Source organism: Gorilla gorilla, chromosome 8, assembly GCF_029281585.2.
Source record: "Gorilla gorilla gorilla isolate KB3781 chromosome 8, NHGRI_mGorGor1-v2.1_pri, whole genome shotgun sequence".
Lineage (NCBI taxonomy): Eukaryota > Metazoa > Chordata > Mammalia > Primates > Hominidae > Gorilla > Gorilla gorilla.
In genome coordinates this window covers 101,104,643-101,127,515 of record NC_073232.2, presented here as the reverse complement: position 1 = coordinate 101,127,515, position 22,873 = coordinate 101,104,643, and the positions used below count along the sequence as shown (strand labels likewise).

Sequence of the window (22,873 nt, the reverse complement as noted above, 5' to 3'; positions counted from 1 at the left end):
CTAGATTTTATCTTTCTTTGATAGATAGCAAAAGATGGAGTCTACAGAAAGCACTGAAAGTTTCCATAGTCATATTCTGGGTCTTCAATGATCACTGTTTTTTGGTTAAAGATAAGTGTTGTGATAAGTACTTTTATTTAAAATATCTAAAATTTTATGGACATTTTCTATTTTTAGGGATGGGTGAGAACATTGATTAGAAGAAAATGAATCTTCCATGTTTAGCCCATTTCGTCTAGTTCAATTAAATAGATATACACAAAATTTTTATTTTAAGTTGTAATCACTAGTTAATCACTGGGATATGACTAGATGGGTTATCTAGTAAATAAATCATCAGCTATTGTGTATTTTATTTTTTATATATATTTATTATATTTTAAGTTCTAGGGTACATGTGCACAACGTGCAGGTTTGTTACATAAGTATACATGTGCCATGTTGGTGTGCTGCACCCATTAACTTGTCATTTACATTAGGTATATCTCCTAATGCTATCCCTCCCCACTTCCCCCACCCCACGACAGACCCCGGTGTGTGATATTCCCCTTCCTGTGTCCAAGTGTTCTCATTGTTCAATTCCCACCTATGAGTGAGAACACGCAGTGTTTGGCTTTTTGTCCTTGTGATAGTCTGCTGAGAATGATGGTTTCCAGCTTCATCCATGTCCCTACAAAGGACATGAATGCATCCTTTTTTATGGCTGCATAGTATTCCATGGTGTATAGGTGCCACATTTTCTTAATCCAGTCTATCGCTGTTGGACACTTGAGTTGGTTCCAAGTCTTTGCTATTGTGAACAGTGCTGCAATAAACACACGTGTGCATGTGTCTTTATAGCAGCATGATTTATATTCCTTTGGGTATATACCCAGTAATGGGATGGCTGGGTCAAATGGTATTTCTAGTTCTAGATCCCTGAGGAATCGCCACACTGTCTTCCACAATGGTTGAACTAGTTTACAGTCCCACCAACAGTGTAAGTGTTCCATTTCTCCATATCCTCTCCAGCACCTGTTGTTTCCTGACTTTTTTATGATTGCCATTCTAACTGGTGTGAGATGATATCTCATTGTGGTTTTGATTTGCATTTCTCTGATGGCCAGTGATGATGGGCATTTTTTCATGTGTCTGTTGGCTGCGTAAGTGTCTTCTTTTGAGAAGTGTCTGTTCATATCCTTCGCCCACTTTTTGATGGGGTTGTTTGAGGGATAATATCCAGAATCTACAAAGCTATTGTTTAAAATAATGGGTTGCAGCCTAGTTATTTTCATGAACTAAATGTCCCAGTTCAACTGACTGTGAACTGGGCAAATGTGAACAATCCCTTAGCATACTAATGATTGAGCAGGTCAGGAGAGTTGATTTATTTGTCGTTTTAAGTAAAGAATGTGTTAAAAGTTAAAAAAAAATATTACTTAAAGTGAAATATTTCTCTATTACATCAATTCTTCAGGGCTGAGCTAACAGCAGCCACACCAATATGCAGACTTTTGGAATGTGGTGGGTGAAGGAGCCAGATGCTGAAACCAGAAAGATAAGTCTGTCAGAACATATCTTCCCACATGACTCAGCCTCCTCCACTTTGGGCTGGTTGCATGGGTGTGAAGAGGTAAGTCTGCATCCTTATCTGGACCAGTGTGAACGTCACTAACACAGTTAATCTGATGCCAGCTAGAGGAGCCATTTGACCTAATTAGAAGAGCAGAGAAAACACTTACCCAACACTCTGCAGAGCCCTGTGTCTTCAGCACCCCATGAGTTCTCCCTCAAGGTAGGCAAGATGAGATTTCAGAAAAGAATATGGGCTCCCATCACTGACATTTTAGGATTTGTAAATGTTATATAGCCAGAAAAAAAGATCTCATTCAGCTTTCATTTTCAGAAATGTGAAGACACATTAAGTGACTTGCCCCACATTGCCTAGCTAGACTGTGGCAAGGCCAGAACTGAGATTCAGATATTTTAATTCGCTGTTTAGCATTATGACTACATGGGAAAATATATAACACTTCGATATCCTCTTCTCCATCAAAGATGAAGCCTAACCTACTAACAGAAAGCAATTACATCAATCTCTGTGAACTGTCTTTTTAAAAAGTTATATTCTGGATTTAAAATTCAGAATAATTCCCAATGATGTCATTATGAGTTTGACAGATACCATCTACTCAATCTACTATTACTTTGCTGTAATATGTTCAGGTAAGATCAACTCCTGCATTAGATTAATATGCTTGTGAATACTGTAGAGACTTTTTTAGGAGAGAGTTTATGGCAATAAACTGATTGGTTCAATCCCCCACCCATTCCTTTTTATTTTATTCCTTTTATTTTTTAGCTTTCTGCAGCTGCAGCCTTGGGTACTGAGTATATTGCAGAGAAAATATAATTAAATTTGGCTCTCAAATTCCTGGGGAACTTTATAAGGTCATAACTGTCATTTTGGAAGCAGGCAAAGTCACTTCCCAAGTCAGCTCAAAGAGCGACATTTTGAGCAAATATTAAATAAGTGCAGTTCTTCCCCACTGCAGAATTTTACAACGCCCTTACCACCTTAGCAATCCCCAGCCTATGGAGAGCATCAGAAACATGATAAAAGAGATGGGAGGGGGCCGGGCGTCGTGGCTCACACCTGTAATCCCAGCACTTTGGGAGGCCGAGGCAGGTGGATCATGAGATCAGGAGTTTGAGACCAGCCTGGCCAACATGGTGAAACCCTGTCTCTACTAAAAATACAAAAATTAGCCGGGAGTGGTGGAGGTCGCCTGTAATCCCAGCTATTTGGAAGGCTGAGGCAGGAGAATCGCTTGAAACCAGAAGGCAGAGGTTGCAATGAGCCGAGATCCTGCCACTACACTCCAGCCTGGGCAACAAGAGTGAAACTCTATCTCAGAAAAAAAAAAAAAAAAAGAGAGAGAGAGATGGGAGTCCAAGTTTGCCAGTGTGTCTGCCCACTTCAAGGTGCTGATCTTGAGAGATTTCTCTTTAGAGGCTTCTATTCAGGAACTCTGTGACCTTAGAAAATGGATTTTTGTCATCTGAGTACATAAAGAAGTAGGATCTGAAGCATCTGGATTTCTTAAAATGAAGAAAATTGATCTCCCTTAATGTACAGTATCTATAAATTAATATTAAAATACAGAAAAGCAACAGGTCAAGTAGAATAAACATTAAGAAAAAGCTTTCTAATAAAAAAGTGAATGAAAATGAACCTGTGGCCCCACACATTCATATACCATGTGTAAAAACTGTAAAAACCAAAACAGCTAAAAAATTAACCAAACCAATAAAATGGTACAAAATAAAAACAATAACACAAGAATAAGGAAAAAAAAAAAAGGCTTGAAACTGTAAAAACAAAAACATTCCCTAACCTGAAGGAAAGAGGTGGGAGAAAAGAGTACATGTCAAAATCATCCTCAGAAACTTCCACCCTTTATACACGGTACCCAGTAAAGCGCACCTCAAATTGGCTTAGTAAGTAAGTCCCTTTTACATTTCATTTGAACCATGAGGTGTAAAACCATAACATTTTCCTTCGTCTTTTGGATATGAGGTCAAACTATCAAGGATTAACTCTGTTTGGACATGAGAAATTATTCCTCTCAAAAATTAATGAAATAGTAAAAAAAAAAAAATTAGAGCTTCTACAAATCCTGGTTCAAGTGAGGATTCAAGAATCAGAATGTACTATTAATGTGACCCAATTTATGCCCACAGTTTGTGAGTATCCCCGGTAATATGTATGCACTGAAATATACTTTTCCTCACATTTATTTGGCTTTAGAATACATACAAATCAAAATTCCAACAACTGTTTCTAAACATTTTTAAGTTACGTAATGTTTTGAGATGCTGACAAAAACAAGACTGTCTCCTCAGAAATATGTACATTTGCATATCCATGCTAAATTTCATAATTTTTCAAGGGACGCATGGTCCTCTTGCATTTCTTCTGCAGAGCCGTTGGGCTTTGATATGGTTTGGCTGTGTCCTCACCCAAATCTCATCTTGCATTGTAGCTCCCACAATTCCCACGTGTCATTGGACGAACCTGGTGGGAGGTAATTGAATCATGGGAGCAGGTCTTTCCTCTGCTGTTCTCGTGATAGTGAATAAGTCCCATGAGATCTGATGATTTTAAAAACGGAAGTTTCCGTACGTAAGCTCTTTTCTCTTGTCTGCCACCATTCGAGACAGGCTTTCAGGCCTCCCAAGCCACGGGGAGCTCTAAGTCCAGTAAACCTCTTTCTTTTGTAAATTGCCCATTCTTGGGTATGTGTTTATCAGCAGCGTGAAAATGGACTAATACAGTAAATTGGCACCAGTAGAGTGGGGCGCTGCTGAAAAGATACCTGAAAATGTGGAAGCAACTTTGGAACCGGGTAACAGGCAGCGGTTGGAATAGTTTGGAGGGCTCAGAAGACAGGAAAATGTGGGAAATTTTGGAACTTCCTGGAGACTTGTTGAATGGCTTTGACCAAAAGGCTAATAGTGATACGGACAATGAAATCCAGGCTGAGGTGGTCTCAGATGGAGATGAGGAACTTGTTGGAAACTGGACTCTTGCTATGTTTTAGCAAAGAAACTGGCGGCAGAATGTTTTCTGTTTGAGTTACAGGTTAGAGGGCTTTCAAGATAGTGCTGTTCTACCCCAGTGTTGGACTGAGTTACTGAGTTTTATTAAAACTATTCTTTCAGGTTTTGAAAACTACACCGTTTAGTGTGGGGCTGTGCTATGGAAGCAATCTGAAAGTCAGAGTCAATGCTTTTGTGAGAACCAGTCTATAATAATGACCAGAACTGTTGTACTGAGTCAAGCTTATGTTCCACTCCTTCTCTTAACATGAGTTATCTCAAAAGATACCCCGAGGTCTTCAGGCAAATGGTCTTCAGAGTGTTTGGATTACTTGCCCTCCCAGTTTGTCAGACATGCCTGCATGTGCTCTTAGACTCTAATTGGTATCTTAGCTACATCAATCAACATGTAATTGTTCTTCATATACTATACTCCAGTGTTGAAATATTACACACCATTCCATATCAAAGTAAGCAAACAACCTTATCTCTGACTCTGGGCATTAGCCTACGAATTGCTTAAAGACCTACCATCTTACAGTTTTAAGGTTCTTTTTTCAAAGTCCAGCTAGTAGCCAATAATTTCTACCCTAGTCTATGTATCCAGTAATTAACATAGGATGAGGAGTCAGACCAATAGCTCCACTACTTTCTATATATGTGACTTTGGGCAACTTTTCTACCTTTGCTGAGCCTGCATCCTCATTTGCAAAATGGTAACAATATGGTACCTCCCTCTTAAGGTTGCTGTGAGAGTTAAGTGTGGTATGAATGCAGGACCCGGTGCAGAATAAGCATCCAGCACATCTCAGCAATTTTACTTCCTGCAGGTTGTAATGGTTATGCTACTGGACAGTTGCTTCTCCACCATGGCCTCTTGCTGTCTGCCTTGAAGTTTATAAGATAAACCAGAGTTTCTCCATCAACTCATGAAACTACAAAACATCTGCCGTAGAGCAGCAATAATATTTCCCACAGACTGATTCAAGTGTGAATCCTGGCTCCTTCCCTTTCTGAGCCAATGATCTTGGTCAGGCCACTTAACCTCTCCGAGCCTCAGTTAATCTAACTTGAAAATAAGGTGCTGTGAGGATCAATGCATAAATCTACGCCACATGGAACAAGCATATAGCAGGGGCTTAAAGAATTGTAATGCCTTTCCCCTTTTCTTTTCCTTCTTAAAGGAATTTGTGGTATGAACACAGTTATGGTAGCTTAAATTTTCTTTCTTTTTTTTTTTCTTTCTTTCTTTTTTTATTTTTAAGAGACAGTTTCATTGTGTCATCCAATCTGGAGTGCAATGGCACCATCATGGTTCACTGCAGCCTCAACCTCCTGGGCTCGAGCAATCCTCCCACCTCAGCCACCTAAGTATCTGGGACCACAGGCACACGCCACCATGCCCAGCTAATTTTTGTATTTTCTGTAAAAACAGTTTTACCATGTTGCCCAGGCTGGCCTCAAACTCCTGAGCTCAAGCAATCCTCCTGCGCTAGCCTCCCAAAGTGTTGGGATTATAGGTGTGAGCCACTGTGCCCAGCCTAAATTTTCCATGTTATTTCTAAACCAGAATTAATTAAATCACAGTCTGTTAGGGCTGAAGTCATAGATTTCAGAAATCATTTAATTCAATATCCTCATTTATTTATTTTAAAATTATATAATTAAAAATTATAAAATACATGTTTGTGGTAAAACTTCAAACACTGTAAAATACATACAATAATATGGACAAAATACTTTTCTCCCTGAAATTAATTTCTGTTAACAGTTTGATGTGAATGCTTCAAGAGATTGTTATGTGCATAGATATACACAAAAATTTATATACAGACAGATAAACATATATAACTATATAAATAGATTATTAAAATATGTCTATATTTACATATTTATATACAGTTCTGAAATATTGTCATCCAAAATCATTTTCCTTTCAATATTTTAAATATGGCTTATTTAACTACTGCATAAAGCTACCTTATATGAATGTATCACTACATGATGATGTGTCAATCATAGCCCTTAGTTGGCTTGCAATGTTTAGCTATTAAAAGCAATACTGTAGCAAGTAATCCTTGTATGAAACTGTTTTTTTTTATAGACTAGATGTATAGAGGTAGAACACTAGGTGAAAGGTCATGCACAGTCTACATTTTGACAGCTACTGCAAAATTGACCCTTAAAAGATTGAACCAATGTAACATAATAGGGCATGAACATGGCTGTTTCTCCTGCTTTCTTTCATCAATTCTTTTTAATTTTCACAAGTATTTTTAACTTTGCCAATATGATAGGATCAAAATGATATCTCATTGTAGTTTTAGTTAGTATTTTTCTGAGTTACAATGAGACTGAAATTTTTTTATGTATTTTGGCTATTTAATTTTTAGTTAGGAATTGCTTTTTCAAATTGTTAACCTGTTTTCCATTTATTTTTATTTTTTTTAATGATTTGCTTGGGCTTTTTCTTTATCGTGAATATTGATCTTCAGTTATAAATGTTACAGATATTTTTTTCTTTTTCCATTTTTTAAAAGTTTACATGTTTTGCCTTTCTTTAGTTATTATTTCATCAAAGAGAAGCGGTAAAATGTTATAGAGTTAAGTCTTTTGGGGTTTTCAATTTTAGCTTCCACGTTTTCTCTTTTTCTTAGGCAAGTCTTCTTTACCCTAAGGCTGTAAAATATATTCTTTATATTTTCTCAATATTTTAACTTCTTTTTTCATTTGAAATTCGAGACCATTTGAGATTTATTTTTCTGTATGGGTTGGCATTAAGTCTGAATTATTCTTTTTCTAACCAGTTATTTAATTTTACCTGTATTCGTCTTTTCTGATTCTGCTGCTATGAATGCTACTTTACTACCTGATCTTACATTACAGAAATCTGAAGCCCCAGAGAGATTATGTGATTTTTCTAGAGGGATGCTTTACAACTGGGAGAAGTCTGCCCTGCCAAGGAATATTTGGCAATGTCTAGAGAAACGTCTGGTTGTAATTACTAGGAGAGTGCTGCTGGCATCTAGTGGTAGAAGCCAAGGATGTTGCTAAACATCCTAAAATGCACAAGATAGGCCCCCCACAAGAAATTAACTGTCCTAAAATGTCAATCGTGCTGAGGTTGAGAAATCTTGGAATCATAGCAGTATATAAATACTGGTCATAAAAAAATTTACTTAATAAAGGTATTCAAACATGTTTTTTAAGGTATTTAAAATTATTAGCCTTTAGTATCTGTTGATAAATCTTCCAAAAGTTGTTTGCATATAAGCTTGCCATTGTGAGTTAGTAGATGTCCATTTTCCAGGTGAGAAAAAGATGTGAGCTTTTCTCATTGTCTCAGGAGCAATGTTACTTCATTTCTATGAGATGCTCCCTGTTCTTCATGACACTGAAATTTTTCATTCTCACCAACTCTAGAACAGACATTGAATCCTCTGGATAGCAACTGCATATCATAATTGTGTGTTCTTTTCAAAGCACCGGTTTTAGTCATGCCAAGTGGAAACAAATTTTCAACCATGACTTTACCTTTTATATTAAAAAAAAAATCAGACACAGAATCATCAGAAGCACCAAATTAATGGTAATGATTTCAGGTCCTACTCCAGACCCACGGAAGCAAAGATTCCGGGTTTGGGGCCTAGGACTTTGTATTTTCATGAGGTGAACCAAATGATTCTGAGGGTGAGCTGAGTTTGGGAGCCAGTGCTATGCCACACTCACAGGCATGCTACCTGCAGGAAGAGAAGCTCTAATCCCTGTACTACAAATTCTCCCAGCTTGGCTTCTTTCTCCAGAGAGGAATTTGGTCTCAGAAACTGAAAGATTCATGTCTGCAGTAGGATAGTGAAGAAATTAAAAATAAAAATAAGAAAGTGAAAGAAGACTAGTTTTTTTAGGGTTAAAGATTTTCCTATATTCACCGCATCAAAAATGTGGTAAAATGGTGACTCATACTAACCATGACCTCTTTGAGGTTTTAAAATGTGTAAGGAGAAACTACAGGGATTGAAGACACAACCATGCCAGTTACTTGTTTCTGTGACAGCTAATGATAGTTTATGTTGGTTCAGTTTTCTTTGATCTCAAAGTGGATTTAAATATTAATTAAGCATCGTAAAACCAGCTTGCATTTAACAAATATAGCAAAGCCTAGAGAGTAGGATCACATGGATTTGGTCTGCAGAATTCCAATTGGAAAATGCTGTGAATCACCTAATGCTGCACATAGATGCATTTTGCTTCACTTTTAATCCCAAAAATTGTATATTATATTATCAAATTGCAAAACATCAGTGGCCACATATTCACTAACTTGCTAGAACTTTCAAGTAAAACTTCCTTTTCTATCTTATACAAGATAATTGAAGTTGTTCAAAATGTTTGTTTAAAAACAGCTATGATTTCAACTACTTATCTGTGCAGATTCTATCATATCATATAGCCAAATAAAACAAAGCACTACTGTGTAAGTCTAGGCAGATATAACCAAAGTTCTGTTATTTGTAATACCATTTCTAATTTTGGGGATCACTGAAGTAGTGTCACACTTATCACTGTACTTCATGATATGTGAAGGTCATAAATTTGAATTTTATATGATAAATGTATACTACTGCTACTCATTTACTTTATATGTGTTGAAGCCTCTGCAACATTTTTTGTTTGAAAAGATTTGCTTCTAAATATGTCCCTGGATAAGTTGGTTTCTATAATCCTTCTCTCCTCTGGCATTATATCTAGATCCTTTTAAAAAATTAGAAAATATCTACTTGAATTTTCAGCCTTTGCGAATTTGAAGTAGGAAGTAGAGAAATGGCTGGGAATTATTTTAGTCCTGGAACACTTAGAGGGGAGTCAGGCTTGTGCGGCTTCCAAATTTAGGGTTTAGGATCAGCCAGCAAGCAGCACAAAGCACCACAAACCTTTATGGAGGAAGAGGGGAACTATATGATGGGAGAATCACCCAGACACTGAAGTGGCAGGCATTGCAGTTTCCCTGGCTGGTGTGGGGCAGAAGGGCAAGGTTGTGCAACTCTGCTTTTGTCCTGCTCTGATTTTTAAAGTTATCACATCACAGGACTATGTGGTGTTGAGGCTGACAAACCCCTGGCAGATCAGATGAGTAAACTCAGGCCAAGAAAAGGGAAACAACTTGCCCAAATGTTTAAGATCAGCTTCAGCATGATGGAGGCTAAGGCAAGCAAGGGGCAGAAGGAAATGAAGAGATGAGAGAGAGCAAGTAGGGTAAGAAGAGGCCCTTTCAAGAATCTCATAGCATTCAGGAGACATCCCAGCCCTTTAAAAGAAGTAAATGGTAAGTGTCTCTGTATTCAGAGATTGCCTCTCCTTACGCATTCTGGCTTTTGGATTGAGGCCTTGGGAGTCTCAGCTCCATTTCCAGAACATATCAGCATGTTGCCTACCTTGAACTTTCGCTAATGTTGACATATATCATTCCCAAAAGCTTTCCCCCAAAGGTTCCTGACCTAGAGTGTTTATTTGATTGTCTGTGATGTCTGGCATATCTTTCCAACAGAGGAAATGGAGCCTATTCTTAATCACATTAATACATACCAAACAAAATAAATCAAAACACACAACAAAAAAATCCAGAAACTTCATAGACAATTCAAAAAAAACAATGCCCTTAAAGATACAGAAGAAAATTGTTTCCCCCTCTCCCACCCCTTCAAACCTGTAATATACCTAATGAAAGATGGGACAATCAGGGATCAGAAAAGACTCCAGCTGTCATTGGATTTCTTTAAAACGTTTTTCCCAGGGCCACTAGAGGGCCAGGCACAAAGATGTGCAGACTTGGTTTGGGGCCTGGGAATCCCAGACGAAGCCTTAAAGCCACAGGGTCACCTAGCAGGGAGTCTCACTTACAAGATACAGTAGAGTTCCCCTTCCTGTGTCTGAGTGTTCTCATTGTTCAATTCCCACCTGTGAGTGAGAACATGCAGTGTTTGGTTTTTTGTCCTTGCGATAGTTTGCTACCAACATGGCACATGTATACATATGTAACAAACCTGCACATTGTGCACCTGTACCCTAGAACTTAAAGTATAATTTTAAAAAATCCAATAAACAGTCCTCTGGAAAAAATAAAGTTTCTCACCTACAGAAAAAAAAAAATAGAGAAGGGTGGAGTTCAGCAGACCTGGGTTCAAATTCCAGCTCTGCCTGTCACCAGCTGTGGGACCTTGGACATATTTCTATTTTCAGATTGCTCACTCATAAACGACTAATAATAACAGCATCTTCCTCACAGCACTGTTGTAAAGCCTAAGTAAAATACAGGTGTGAGTTGCACAGCATGGCACCTGGCGTACAGAAGCTACTTAAGATGTTGTTGCTATTTATTGTTATTATTAGGATGAATATCAGTTTGTAGGCTTGAGATAGAAAAAATTAGAAGTGAAGCTGATTACTTAGAAATCTTCTATCTCATTTTTCAGTTAAAATATTAATATAAAAGAAGGCTGCAACAGGCAATCTCAACAGTAGACCATGCTCTGTAGTAATTACACTTTACTGGGCTGGGTTTAGCTCCAGCTGAACTAGTACTCAGCTACTGTGGATGCCATGGGCTTTGCCACATCAATACTTAGCAAGTGAGTAATTTGGATGTTCTCTATGTAGCAATTTGTGTAGACAACCAAAGCAGAAATGTACTTTAAGGCTATATAGATTGAGTCTCTGTATTGATTAAATCATCAGATCTATTGTTGGTTGGCTATGTACCAAGATAATTTTGAAATAGGCAGGCCTAAAAGACTTTCTACATTTTGCCATAATGAGGTTTGTCCATCCACAAAACCTATCTGACACCCCAAAACACTGATACTACTAGTGTTTTTGTTTTTATTTTACTGTATTTTAAAATTTTTTTTAGACAGGGTCTTGCTCTGTTGCACAGGCTGGAGCAGTGGTGTGATCACGGCTCACTACAGCCTCAATCTCTCACATTCATGTGATCCTTCCACTTCAGCCTCCCAAGTAGCTAGGACTGCAGGTGCATGAAACCATTCCTGGCTAATTTTTGTGTTTTTTGCAGAGACAGGTTTTGCCATGTTGCTCCTTGAGCCCAGGAGGCTGGCCTCAAACTTCTGGTCTCGAGCGATCTGCCTGCCTTGGCCTTCCACAGTGCTGTGATTACAGGTGTGAGCCACTGTGCCTGGCCCTGACAGTGTTTTTCATCTAACTGTTCTAGGAAAAAAAAAATCTCACTTATTTTTTCCCCTTTAAGAAGTTACTCCATTTCCATGCATCTCTGTCCCGCCTCTTTCTCCAGTAGATTGTTAGGTCAAGAGGAAGGCAAACAGGCAAGCAGATTCTCTTGCTTAACACATGAATACAAAATAAAAGGTTTTCTTTCTTTCCCCAAAAAAAGTTACCACTTATTTCCTTCTTTAATATTTACTCAAATTTGCGATTAATTCCCTTTAAAATTATTCTTATTTATAGATAAATTTGTATAACTCCCTCATGGGAAATTTGGCAATGTGTGTAAAAAATTTAAATACTCCTAACTCATAAATTTATTTTTAGGAGCCATCTGTGGTGAACCAAAATATTTATAAGAAAATAGTGAAAAATTGGAAGTAGCATAAATAGTCATGTGAGTGAACTGGTTATAGAAATTATAATTCGTGTTTACAACAAAATATTCAGTCATTACAAAAATATCATAGAGGTATATTATAGGTAGTACAAAAGTGTTCATAATATGTTTTAACAGAGAAAACGAAGGCTGCTAAATAATACTTATTGAATACTTTTCCAATTATAAATGGACATGAACAGAAATGGGACCAGAGAGAAATCTATCAAAATATTAACCAAGTAGGTTTCTCTGGGTGAAAAGGAAATAATAATTTTTGTTAGTTTCTATTTTCTAAAATGGCTATAATAAACACATCTTATTTTTATAATTAGACAAAATACAGTAAGTTTTTATTTAATTTAAGAAAGTATTGCCAAGTCTATTTTCATCTAAGAGAACAATAGTTCAATTTAGGAGTGGAAAGAGCCACGGGCGTGACCTACCTAAATGCAGAGTCCATTTGTTGAAGGAGGGCTGATTCTGGAATGGCTTTTCCTCAGGTCAGATGCTATATTATAAAGGAAAGCCAAAGTAGTGGAGGAAACAGGACATTGACCATGCAGAGCTTTCCCTATAATCAGCCATCACCTTAGCAACCAGCTTCGCTGCCTCAGGCCTAAATTCTTCTGTAGCTGCTTTAATTTATGGATACCATTTTCCCTGTCTGCCTATTGGGAATTCATTAGGCAGTGTCCCGATGTGTAGGTGTACATCACTGGGGCTGTGGAAGGTTTTAGCTGATAGATGAACATGGTATTATGTGACCTTGAATAATATAGTATGCCAATCCGTCTCTGTTATTAGTTTCTTCTTGCTGCCGTAACAAATTTCCACAAACTCAGTGGCTTAAAAAGCACATAAATTTATTCTCTTACCTTCTGGAGGTCATAATTCTAAGATCAAGGTGTTGGTAGGGCTATATTCCTCTGCAGACCAGAGAAGAACCCACTTCCTTGCCTTTTTTACTTCTAGCTACTAGAGACTGCCTCCATTCCTTGGCCCCTAGCACATCACTCCAACCTTGGGTCCATTGTAGCATCTCCTTTTTCTAACTTTGGCCTACTTGCCTCTCTCCTATAAGGGCCCTTGTGATTACACTGGGTCTAACCAGATGACCCAGCATGATCTCCTTACTTCAAGATCCCAACTTAATCACATATGCAAAGTTCCTTTTGCCATATAAGGTAACATATTCACAGACTCCTGAGATTAGAATATGGATATCATTGGGGGCCATTATTCATCCTATCTTATTACAGTCTCCCTATCAAGTTTCCTTCAGTCTTCTGAGCACATCAAGGAGGAAGTCTAGCTTTTGCTTATGGCATTGTTTCTAGCACTTGCTAATCTCCCTTTCAAACGAAGAGCATGCATTTAACAAAAAGAAGGCAGATATTAAACTCAGGTGCACTGGCTAGGCATGGCATCTATCTACTTTATTATCAGTCATCTACTTTTTATTATGTTATGGTTACCTTCAAGTTTTGGCAAATGATATTTTATTTTTTTCTCATTTACACTATAGCTGCATAAAATTTCTTTTAAAAAGTGAAATAGTGAATCAATTTTGAGACTTTTAAGCAAACAATATTATTGGTATCATGCAGATTTTGCAAATATTTGAATGAAGAATGTGAATGACTAGCGTTTGGGAAATATTGCCGTAGGAGAATACTGCCCTATTAAGATTAGGGAAGAGTCATGTTGTTTGGGGATGACTATGCTCCCTCCCTTAGCTCTGCATGAGGCCTCTCTTGAGGAATGTGATACTATTTTCTTTCTGCTTCTTTTGACAGTTGATTCTTTACAGGGGTAGAGGGTGAGCCAGCAAGACAGGGAGAGTACTATCCCTTTTATTCATGAAGAATGAAAATTGACAATGGCAGATCTCTGGAACATTATGTATTGGTCATTGGCTATATGCAAATCTCCTTCCAAGATTTGCTAAGAGGAAAAGACAAGTCCCTGCATTACAGGTGTGAGCCCCTTTCTGGTAGAGGACTACAAGTCAGGGCAGTTAAAGGTAGAAAAGGGATGGGTTCATAGGAAAAGGAACAATACAGTGCTGTGGAGTTTAGACAGAGAGGTGATCCTTTTAGTTGGAAGCAGGGGATGGAATAGAGTGAGAATAGGGAGGATCAGGAAACTCTTCATGGTGAAGACAGTTTTTCTTCAGAAACTTTGCCAAGAATTTTCTCAAGAAGCATTTAGGGTGGGGGCCTCATTATCACCAACACTTTAGGTTTTTTTCCTGATGGTATTTTCAGTATTAGGAAGTTTTCCTGAGTACCAACTACTTGGCAGACACTACGCTTGGGACTCCATACATGCTACTATACGATTAATGCTAAAACTGCTAAAGCAATGAGGCTGGTTTTCTTACTTCCATTTTTCAGAAGTGCAAACTGAGTTTAACTTGCCTGAGATCATATAGCCTGTAAGTAGCAGACGTTTTCTTCAAGTGCTGTCTGGATGCAATGTTGATAAGCTTGCCCTGCAATAAACTGATTTCAGCAGCTTTGGTCTGAAGTGATTCTCCCAGTCTGGAACTAATTGAACTAATTGAACTAATCGAGCTCTGTGTCAATATGTCCGGCTTCAGCTAGAACTTATCCAGTCTCGCTCAGCAGCTTTTTCCTAGGGCTTTATCCAGAGCTGTCCAACAGACAGCGCTGATGGAAATACTTCATATGTGTGCAGTAACCACTAGTTACATGTGGTATCAAGCACATAAAATGTGACTAAGACTGAGGACTAAATTTATTTTATTTGATTTGAATTAATTAGAATTTAAATTAATATAGCCACATGTGGCTAGTGGCTACTGTATTGGACAGAACAGTATATAGCTAGACTCATTCATATTAAAGTTAAAATCATCCAAGCAGTAGCAGTGATCCAGAGTGGACATGGCTCAGGCTGTACTGAGTCACATTAACTTTGCTCTAGAAGACAACTTTACAAAGGAACTAAAAGGGACAGGATTAAAGATGACTGAATACTGGGCTCCAGAAATTTGTAACCATCAGCTTAGCAGATCATATATTCTTCAGTGGAGCTGAGAATTGAGAAGTCTGCTCTTCACAGTGATTTGGAACTTTCCAATCCCAGAGAAAAGTTGACCAAGGAACTGCCCAAGACTGAGTCCATATGGAAGAACTTCATCTTCCTTAGGAAGAAAGTGGCAAGGTTTCATAAAATAAATGAATGGATTCACAGAATCAGCAATAAAATTACTTTATTACATATAAAATGTTATAATGGTAGGAAATCCCCAAAAGCCAATACAAGCTACTCGGTCATCTTTGAATAAGTTAGATGTGGGAAAGTGGGAGAACTGCAGTTAATTCATCAGGCCTTTGTCTTTGGCAGTGCTGGTCATGAAGTTTTATATCCTACAATAATATCCTGGCACAAACTGCTGTGGCTGTTTGAGGATAGGTAACACCCAGAGCACCATCAAACCTCGGAGACTGGATTCTTTAAGTGGCAAAAAGATAGCCAGCCTTAGCTGTGGGAGTAGTATACACATTGTCCTTGCAATAGAAGAAGAAGTCTTTACTTGGGGGCCATAATGTGTATAGCCAGCTGGGATCTGGGACAACTAATCATGGTTTCTCTACGAATTTGTCAAACAAGTCATTGAAGTTGCCTACGGGTCTCACCATTCTTTGGCGCTAATATCTGATGGACAGGTATTTGCCTGGGGTTATAGTAACTCTAGGCATGTAAGATATGGATCAACAGTTAATCAGCCAATCGCTCAGGGAGTCACTGGCTGCTTACGGAATAAAGAGGCTGTGAACACAGCATGTGGGCAGGTGTGCTCCATGGTGGCAGTAGACACTGGGGAGGCTACTTGCGCCTACAGACATACATTAGTATTAACAGATGAAGGCCAAGTATATGCTTGGGGTGCCAATTATGGGCAGTTGGGCACTGGCAATAAAAGTAACCATTCCTATCCTACCTTTGTCATTGTGGAAAAGGACAGGATTATAGAGATTGCAGTCTGTCACTCTTCCCACACATCTGCTGCCAAGACACGGGGTGGGCGTGTGTACATATGGGGCCAGGGCCAGTTGATGATCTTCCCTCACCTCACCCATGTCTGTACTGATGACACATTTACCTGCTTTGCTGCTCCTGCCATCCATGGCGCCTCCTCTCTGTGGAACCTGATGACCACCCTCGCAGTGGCCGAGTTACTGAAGAGGGAATTTGACAACCTGGACACTGCAGTCTTGAAATTTGTGGTCAGTGGAAAGTACATTTATGCACATAAAGTCCTCAAAATTTGATGTATGTGAGCATGTTCATTCATTGCTGGAAGGTAATGAGGATGTTATTGTAGAAATGAGTGAATTTTCATACTCTGTTTACTGGGCCTTCCTGGAATACCTGCACACAAACAGCATCAGTCTTTCTCCTCAGGAGGCAGTAGGATTGCAAGATTTGGCTACATTTTATAAAGAAAATCATTTGAAAAAAGCTCTGCCAGCAATCAAGCAAGGCATCCATGAGCAGAGTGCAGTCCCTCTGCTCTCGGCTGTTGTGAAGTATGACGCCTGGGATTTGGAAGAATTCTGCTTCAGGTTTTGCATAAACCATCTGACTATAGTAACAAATTTCAGACTTTGCATAAATGAACTATGATCTCCTGAAGAACTTTATCAGAAAAGAAAGCAGAGTTAAAGCCTTTAAAAATGGATCCCGTCTTCAGAAAAGGAGTTTCTGAACCTTTCTGTTTCTCCTGCAAAAGCCAGAAATAATCATTTCTCTTGAATTGATACTATGTTTGAAGAGTCACATTTGGCTGAGTACTTGCGTCTGTCAAAAGAAGGATGGTGGCGAGTAATTTTCATCTTCCTAAATCCAGAGTTTATGTAGAAAGCATTGAATACTCTGATCAGATGTGACTAAGGCCAAGGAAAAAAAATGAAATACCTTCTTTACCATTTCCTCTTTTGAGTCACTTAAGTTGGTACCTTTTGTACCCTGGTCTCAGTATATGCTATTCTGGCCCAAACATTCCGTTATTCAGCGATACCACATAGACAGCCTGATAAGGAGTGCTGTTCCTACCACATTGTCAGTACCCAGCATGGTGCCTTGCACATAATAGGCACTCAATTTATTATAAATCTTCAGTACGCCCGGATAATAGCTTTAGTTGTGGAGTACTCGATGAAGTACTTGCACAAAATAAATCTAAAATACTCTGTAATTACTGAAGTTCTTATTCTTCTGGTACATGATTCTGAGAAATAGTGGCTAATTTAGAGCACTAATTACAATTCGCCAAAAGGCCTTGGCTATTAAATTGCCCAAGATCCAAGGGCTAATTTTGATTTTCTATTTACTCTGAGTCATTAATTTCTCACATGGGATTATTGAGTATGAAGTATTATTTTTGAATGAAATCCCTGTGTTGATGTACCTCACATAATGACATAAGGTCCTTTACTTTGCTCTGTGTTGAGGGACTTGCCTCTGTAAGTGAAAAAGACTATGTATTTTTCTTGTAGTTGGCTTTCATGTCACTACAAAATAGGTCTTTTAATCTGGCAGTAGTATAATTATAAAGTACTATCTGAAAAGGAACTAATACTTACATTTCATGGGCACCATTAATAAGAATGAGATAAATTTATACTATTTATTTATTTATTTATTTAGAGAGAGTCTCACTCTGTCACCCAGACTGGAGTGCAGCAGTGCAATCTTGGCTCACTGCAACCTTTGCCTCCCAGGTTCAAGCAATTCTCCTGCTGTAGCCTCCTAAGTATCTGGGATTACAGGCATGCACCACCATGCCTGGCTAATTTTTTGTATTTTTAGTAGAGGTGGGGTTTCATCATGTTGGCCAGGGTGGTCTTGAACTCCTGACCTCAAATGATCCGCCTGCCTTGGCCTCCTAAAGTGCGGGAATTACAGGCATGAGAATTTATACATTTTAGATCAAAACAAGTCACTCAATTGAAAAAGAGAAACTGGAATGGAACATAGTGTCAGATTCTTCTAATATGTATCTCACAATATAATATTACGTAAATAAAACTCCTTTGGAATTAGGAATGTTGTTCTGATGCTGAACTATTTGATAATAAGGTGCTTATCTGAAGATAACAGAAAAAAATCATCTAATCAGATTATTTTGTTTTATGGTGGAAGACAATGAGGCCCAGAAAATGTGACTTGCTCAAGGTAAAACAAAATAAACCTCCAAAAATCAAATGAACTAAACAGATATAGATCCTTGCTTTTAGAAATTAAGATACCTGACTCCCAATCACAAGTTTTCCCATTCTGGAAAGGGAAGAAAACACGTGGAGTAAGCTGAGAAATATTGTTACCAGCCTATGGTGAGATGGTGGATGATCTCCAAAGGTCACTCAGGAAGGATGTGGTTACCACTAAAGCCTGGCCACATGTGAATCGCAGCTGATAAAAATATTGCATCTTCTTTGAGGAGTACTTTCATTTTTTAGAACAGCTAATGCTAAGATTTTTTTTTAAAAAAACTCAGAATAAAATATAAGAAACAAGAATATACTGAAATAAAAAGAATACGGTATGAAATAAAAAGAAAAAAGGTCAAAAAGGTGGCTTTCATATGTAATATTTTACATACACCTATCCAGAAATATATGCATAGATATGTACAATTTAATACGTATATTAATATACATACATAGAAAGATACATAAATTTAGGTGAAACAAACAATATCCTAGAAAAACATACCAAAATTGATGCAGTGAGACAAACTTCATTTGTAATGTTTAATTTCCAGACCCTGGTAGTAAATATAGATGTTCAGTGTAGTGTATTTTATATGGTTTTGAAGGTCTGCAATTGTTCATAATAAAAATGCAAGAGTTTGATGGATAAAGAAAGATGGACAAGATAAATAAAAACTGAAAGAAAACTAAAAATGATTAAACACACTGGAGACTGTAAAGCACAGAATTGCAGAGAAGTACGTTAGTGATCCTGAGAAAGACTTGATTACCAAGCCCACAGGTCAGAGAAAAAGACAAAGAAATAAAAATAATCTTTGACAGAGAAGATGGTAGACATTGAAGAAACATATAGGTAACAGATTATTGACTAGATTAAAACAAAGAACGAAAAGGAATTGACGTCAATATTCGAAGGCATGATAGAAGAAAACTTGGGTTGAAGAAACATGTAAGTGCAGATTGAAAGAGTTCGCTGCAAAATTGAAATCAAAGGGGATACCTTTGCAAAAATATGCTTGCTAAGTTCATTTCATTACAGAGATGAAAACAAAACCATAATAATATAAAACAAGTATATAAGCAGAAAGTTAATTATTTTCTAAAAATCCACAACGGGTTACCTACAAATAGATAAAAACAAAGGTGACTTTACACACTTCTGTTGTAATGCTAAACTCTGGAAGAAAATAGAAAAATGTCTACAGAATTTTGTGGTAGAAAGATGTTTTAACCTTTTGTGTTAAGGCAACAAAAAACATTCTCAGACACTCAAGGGTGCAAACAATATTTAAAACATATTTCTTAGTGAAAAAAATTACTTGAAACATATCAAATGGCTAACAGGTATATCAAAAAAGTGGAAAACAAAGTTAAAATTAGATACATATAAATAACTATGGAAATACACATATGTATTATGCCAATGCCAAAAAATACACTTGAAGCTATTGAGTATCACACTATACTTATGATATTTGCATTTTATAATTATTAAAATACACGTGTAACTTTGTAATATGGATACGTATTTCATTATAACATTAAACATTCTCAGGTTCCATGTACACCTGAGACAAGTCTTGTGGAGTATGTGGTCAGTAATTTTCCCTTGGCTCCACCCCAATACTGATTTGTTTGCTTCTGTTTTGAATGTTCAGAACTCCTTGAACCACACACTGTTGAAGTCATACTTTCATAGACTGTAGGACCAGGTTTTCATTACCTAGAGTTTCCTTGGGAATCTTTTCTTTGAGGTAGGGGTAGTGTGGTAGGATGTGGAAGGTATTTTTAAGTGCTTATTTTGTTTTTAATTTTTTAATTTTTGTGGGGGTATATAGTGGGTGTATATATTTATGGGATATATGAGACACTTTGATACAGTCATACAATATATAATCACATCAGGGTAAATAGGGTACTCATCACCTCAAGCATTTATCCTTTGTGTTACAAACCATCCAATTATACTCTTAGTTATTTTTAAATGTACAATTAAATTATTGACTATAGTCACCCTGTTGTGCTATCAAATACCACAAAAGTGCTTATTTTGATTAAGCTTATTAAGGCCACATCATATCCCAAATAAATAGTCTTTCTTAGCTAAGTTGACTGCTTTGATAAGGAAAGAAATTCACACACAAACTAAAATGGCCAATATGTGTAGAAGGTACAAAAAGAAGAAAGGTTTGACTCCGGAATTCCTCCATAAATGGAATTTATGGACAATCTTATAGGAAATAGAATGGAGGAGAATGATGAAACTTTCTTGAAGGTGCATTCCATAGAAAGCGTACTGTTTTTATAGAATTTACCTTTTTGTATCTATATACTAAAAATTGTTGGTGTTTTATATTAATACTTCACATAGATTTTTAATGATTGCACACTATTATTACTGTGATTATTTTTATTTGGTTTGGCTCTGTGGGAGATATGATGATGCTGATGGAGGTTTTGACAGAGCTAAAGACATGTCACATCTTGACAATGGCTGGAGGAAGGACTTCATAGTCAATCAAGGTATAAATACTAGCAATCTGTTTTCACCCTACTCCAAAGCACTTCTTAAATCACATTAGAACTCTAAAATGTAATGAGAACCACGTCACTGTTTTGCAATCTCTAAATGCCAAATTAAAATATGAATCAAGGATTGTGTAGTCAAGTCAATGGGAACTCTGACTTGAGTAACATTTTCCCTTGAGGCAGTGTACAGATTACAAAAGGTATTAGCACAGAAAATTTAGCTTTGGGTGGGACTTGCAATTAAGTCAAATTAATGAATCTGAACTGAGTGTTTTTTTTTATTTTCAAGACATGCCATTAAGCTTTGAAACACCAAAAAGATGAAGCCAAAACTTGGAAATAACCCACGTGTTTTTCAGTGAGTGAATAGTTAAACAAACTGTGGTGCATGCATGCCATGCAATGCTATTCAGCAATAAGGAGGAACAAACTTGATATATGCAACAACTTGGATAGATCTCAAGGACATCATGCTGAGTAAAAAAAGCCAATATCAAGGCCACATACTCCATGATTTTATCTATAAGACATTATAGCAATGGAGAACAGATAAGTTGTCAGGGATCAAGTTCAAGGAGAGCTGGTAATGGTGGTAGTGGTGGTTGACCACAAAGGAATAGCAAAAGTGAATTTAGTGTGGTAATGGAGAGTTCTATATCTTAAATGCTTCAGTTTTCAAGCTACTTAAAATTTATTAGGGCAGTAGACTTACACAGAACTCTCCAAAAAGATAATTCAGAAGCATAATAAAAAGTGATTTAAGCTGGGTGCGGTGGCTCATGCCTGTAATCCCAGCACTTTGAGAGGCCGAGGTGGGGTGGATCGTCTGAGGTCAGGAGTTCGAGATCAGCCTGGCCAACATAGTGAAACCCTATCTCTACTAAAAATACAAAAAATTAGCTGGGCATGTGATGGGCACCTGTAATCCCAGCTACTTGGGAGGCTGAGGCAGGAGAATTGCTTGAACCTAGGAGGCAGAGGTTGCAGTGAACTGAGATCGCACCATTGCACTCCAGCCTGGGCAACAAGAGTGAAACCCTGTCTCAAAAAAAAAAAGTGATTTAGAAGAGGGAACAGTAATTCTAGGACATATAGTTCAGGCAAAACGTTTCAGAAATGGTGGTATTGTGGCCAGACCTTGGGAAATGTGGGTAACCTTCCTATGAGAGGAGAATGCACAGGTGATCAAAGTTGAACAAAGCCCTGATGGTGAAACACGTGCCTTGTTCTTTGGTTAATGAGTCTCAAAAAGGCCGTCACTTGAGCAAGACTTCGCCTCTCTGAAACTGATTGATTATACCAATTGAAAGAAATTCACCAATGTTCTGAGTCAGAATTTACATTTGACATCAATTTGTATTGAATAACATTCATGTTATTATTTACCTTGTTCTATTAAAAATAGCAATGAGATATTGAGGCTTGGGAAACTGGAGGAACCTGGTAAGTCTGTTTCAAGGTTGTAAGCCAAATTTCTTGCTTTGTATAAGTAAGAAAAATAAGGAGAAACATTGTCAACATATCCAAAAATTTGTATTACAAGTCTGTGGCCAAGTTCCCCATCAGTAAAGTGTTGCTAGACTCCATTCCTGCTTGGAAATCATCTTGGTATTCCAGACAAAATAATGAAATGTATTATAATTAATCTGATTGCACCTAGCTCTAGTATTAGGACATTTTTCTGGACCCTAGAGCCCTCCAAGGCATGATTCTCCTCCTAAAAGTAAGCTTTTTAAGGCTTTCAGAACCATCAATTAGCCTACATAAAAATGTATAATAAAATATGTATTCTTTTGTGTTTATCTTCCTTTACTGAATATTATGTTTGTGAGATTTGGACAAGTTGTAACATTATGTCATTACTATATTAAAAATTAAAAACTATTAATCACTCATCATG

At 37.5% G+C, this 22,873-nt stretch overlaps 1 pseudogene; it reads left to right on the top strand.

Moving 5' to 3' along the window:
- The first annotated feature begins 1,565 nt into the window (after positions 1-1,565).
- On the top strand, positions 1,566-16,937 carry LOC101123784 (RCC1 and BTB domain-containing protein 2-like; annotated as a pseudogene).
- The last annotated feature ends 5,936 nt before the right edge of the window (positions 16,938-22,873 follow it).